Raw genomic sequence first — 4663 nt, 5'->3', positions numbered from 1 at the left:
CGTTGAGGCATTTGGTGGGGAAATGGCTCCATCTCCTGGCAGTTACCACCTCACTGTGTTAGGAACACATTGTACTTTGAGGGATCAGTTGGGGAGATTTTTTTTTAAACTGGATACAGTCACAGTTGGAGCACGATGCATGCTGGGAGATGAGGGGAGTGTGCGGCGGGTGGCAGTTGGTGATCCTAATACGGCAGTACAGTACACACAGTGATGTCATTTTACAAGTGTTTTTGAGTGCTGGAACTTTTATTTAAATACGTTATTTGCCTTAGATTGTTATGGATTAAATATTGATAAATAACATAAATGAAATATATTTTGCCACGCATTAAATCTACATGTATGCCACATGCAAAAACATTTATAACCTAGACTAATTTGCAATGCCCGTATTTATGAAAACACACAAAACTCAATATTAATACTTAACAGCACAAAACACAAACAACGATCCAACAAAATTATGACTCAATTACATGCTCCAAATCATTCATGTATTTTGCTCGGCAGCAGTGCAAAGAGCAAAATGTCTCTTTATAAAAATAGCACTAAGAGCTGAATGATCAATAGTTCATCATCATAAAACCAGCCAAACAGCCAACATAGATTCTAAATGCCCATATTTACCAATAATAATGTACAACATTGTTAACTTCTTTCATTTATGCTGTTTTTTTAAAGACGTTTGCCATGTGCTAGTTTGCAAGGCGACACAAATGTCCCCCATAAATGCCACAGAATAATGAATCTATATCCAAATTGATAAATTACACACAACATTATCACATTTTGAACTGTGCTGTCTAGTTTACAGATGTGTTTTTTGTCATTTAACCCTCCTGTCGTGTTCGGGTCAAATCTGACCGATTTACAACTTTAATCAATCATAAATATTGTGTTTTACATCTGATTGTCTCAAGGCCTTATGATATCCTCCACACTAGGCATTTGAACATATAAAATTGCTGATCACTACTTTCATTGAATTTTGAGTGGTTTAGTCAACTTTGTTACACCCATGGTGTTCCCAGTCAAAAGTGACCGCCATAGGAAATGAATGGGAAACACTAGATTATGTCCATTCATCAGATGGAAAACCAGACCGGTCAAATTTGACCGGGAACACTAAAGTAAGGGGGGAGAAACGAACACGACAGGAGGGTTAAATAACAAATTAGAACACATTTTATGCTTGGTATTGGCTTAGATTATATCCATCTTGTTGTTGCTCAAATTGATTTAACTTAATATAATAACTTTTAGAACCATTAAGAACTTGTGACATGTTGTTAGGGTCACAGAAGTAAATCAGGACATGAAATACTTTTTTCATTGCTTATTCCGACAAAGTCAGAGCTATACATTTTAACTGTATTTCCACTTAATATTACAAATCCAATGTATGCATGCCAGTCAGTGCAATCCAGTGGCTCCTGTCTATGATTTATATCATACTGTCCCTCATAAGAGGTTCTCAGTGACTTTATAAAAGAAGTGAGTTCATTTACGACCACTCAACTTCTGAATGTCTTCCAATAAATCATTAAATAAATCATTGAACCATTGAAACCAGATCATCAAAAAGCATTTACAAAAAAAGTAATATTGTAAGTTAATTTGTTGTTATTGCAAAAAGGATGAATGAGTACTGTACAAATATGTCTTCTGTCTTCTGGATGTGTTTGTTAATTTTCGTCACTAGGTGGCAGTTGTGTTTAAAGATCAGGAGCTAAATCAGAGCAGGGTGTTTCTCATTAGATATGTCCTTTTAATGGCAATATTTTTGAATTTAATTATTCACTTTTTCACCACAGTATTTCCCTGTGTTTTTACATATAATGACCCAGCCCATATACACATCATAAACTCACATGCTTTTTAAGACACTTAATGTATGGGAACATGGAATGACAACTGCAATTGGCCAGGGATTTGGCCATATGTGCAAATTGAATATTTCATAAATCTTTTTTTCAGCTTCATAGAAATTTCTAAGAGGGACACCGTAAAAGCAAATGCCATCTTTTTTTTTTTTTAAATTACTTAAAAGCTATGTATACACCCCTACGACAAAGCCTCCTCCAGTTTGTATTGTTTGGGACTTTTTGTAATATATTCAAGCTAACTTCAGAGACACTCTGTATGTTGTTGATATGCACTGCTACTTGAAATCTATAAGCAGATCATTGACTTGACAATGCCCTGTGCCTGGAATCCAATTCAACCCCTTACCACAGCATTTTGACTCAGGAAACACACAGGTGTAACTAATGACATTAACCACGGCTCTGTTCCAATCAAGGGCACAGTTACAGAGGCCTAGAAGTGCCACATCTAACTGCAATACATCCAATATTAGTGATATTGGTTGCACCTGGGCTCTTCATCCTATGAAATATCTAAATATCTGCCATTAAAAAAAAAAACACCATATCATAATTAAAATCCATCTGGACTTGGGACTGATATATACAGGATATATATATATATATACCTAAAGCGGTGACAAAAATGGGAGATGCAGGTATAACTGACAAATAAAGTGATTTATTAACCAAAAAGTAAGTCATAATATGTCAAACAGGGTTCCTGGAAGCCAACACATGAATAGAACATGTAGTTGTTGGTGTTATTAGTAACACCTGTGCTTTAAAGGTGTCAAAATGTCTGCTGTGAAAAAGAATATATGAAAGGTGTGTAGTTTGTAATGCTGCATTCAGAGTTAGTTGTGCGACTATTAAAAAAGAAATGCACTGACAATATTTGACTCATAACATGTGTGTCAACTTACATTGAACAACAGACTTTGGCTGACATGAGCTGGTTGATTATTTGCATCTGGATGAGCAATGATAGAGAGTTTTATTTATTAAAATGTGACTGAATTAGTGCGCCGAAATGATCTAGAAATAAGGACTCGAAATTATTTCATATATTGTCAACTTTTGTGATTTGCCACCAGCATTTTTTTTCAATCAGAAAACAAGCCAAAGTCCCTTGTTAAAAGGTCACCATTTATCTTCCATAGTGTTACTGATTAGCAGCTTATCAGGTCAGTGAGGTTGAAGAGGTTGAACACTGTGTTTAGAAGAAAAAATGCAGCTCAGGGAGCTCAGGCACACAAGGGTAATGTTTAATCTGCATACCAACGCAGCAGTCCAACACTGCAGTACCAAGAAAGATTTAGGTTCCTCACGACAAACGTTTCTTTAATCGTCATCTACTGTAGCTGTGTGTCTGTTATTACTCGTCGACAACGGAACAATATCCAGTTTCAGGGAGCTTAAGGAGGTCAGCTGGCAGGGAGGCAGCTGGAAGACTGGCTGTTTCCTGAAGTATTTATGACAAAAAAAAAAAGGCTGAAGTGGAGGCCATGGTTTCACACCACAATGGCAAAGGGTGCGGCTGAAACTCAACACAAGCTTACCCCTCATGGGATGGGGCAGCTGTGAACAGAGATAACTGGACTCATCCTCCTCATTGTGGTTTTATCGAAATGAAGAGTAAGTGATGTTTGTGTGACGAAGCCATGGATGTCATTACATTCCTGTCATTTACTATTTTCTGGGGTCCCCAAGCAACAAGGGCCTTTATGACAGTTGAAGTGTTACTGGTATAAATTAAATGTTTTCCCCACTTCACGATGTGAAACAACCGTCATGGTATCCCCAATTATTATATACTCCAAAACAGCCAAATGTTAACAAAAAAGCTAGGTCTCATCCTATTTTTGTTTTAATGATTTTTTTTGTTTTATTTTCTTTCATTTTTTTCCATTTCATACTACGCATGTGTCTCATTCTTAATCTATTCTGAATGTCCACCTTCCTCTAAGCCTGTCCATTGTAGTTGTCACCATTGACCTTTGTTGCACATACTTCATTATGGACAACAATCTTGTCAAAAGGCAGTGAGCGGATATCTGAATTTACCCTTGTGCTTTGCTGACATTGGCTTTAAAGCAAAGAATATCATCTTATTTTTAATCAATATTTTGTTTCTTTTGGCATGTAGCAACTTTTTCCTTTGAAACAAACTGAACTTGCACATTTCACGAAGGTGACAAAATACAGAAAATAGTATAAAGCAGTGTCATTACACCAAATAAGGACATACTTAATGTTTATTTTACTTGGGCTAGAAATGACCTAAGAAGAAGGCTGCAAACTGTCAATCAAAATCATGCTCATAAGCAGTTTCTTGTAAAAAGTTGTATAGTATCAAACTGAGAAAACAAGTAAGTTGTTTTTGTATAGGAGTGCATTTTGACTTCACACAAACCAAACAAATGAAAAGCATAGAGTGATAGTAGAAAGTGGTTGGATTCCTATAGCTGACGAGGGACGAGCAGGGAAGTAAAAGACAGCATAAAAACAATGTGAAAAAGTGAAATTAAACCTAAAAAGGAATCACTGCAGTTTATTTCTGAGCCTATCTCACTTGTAATTCCTACTACACTCTTATTCTAAGATTAAGCATGCTTTCATAGCTTTATTAAGGCACTTTCATTTACATGCATTGGTTTGCATCATTCAGTAAAATGACACTCAGGTGAGCTGGTGGCCCCGCCCCCATGCTGACCGAGCGCTCTGATTGGCTGATTCGAACAGCGCTGCCCACAGCAACCACAGCGGAGAGCATAAGTAACCCCCGACAGCTG

The sequence above is a fragment of the Anoplopoma fimbria genome, chromosome 23 (assembly GCF_027596085.1).
Source record: "Anoplopoma fimbria isolate UVic2021 breed Golden Eagle Sablefish chromosome 23, Afim_UVic_2022, whole genome shotgun sequence".
In the NCBI taxonomy this organism is placed as follows: Eukaryota; Metazoa; Chordata; class Actinopteri; order Perciformes; family Anoplopomatidae; genus Anoplopoma; species Anoplopoma fimbria.
This window is presented reverse-complemented; position numbering follows the sequence as displayed.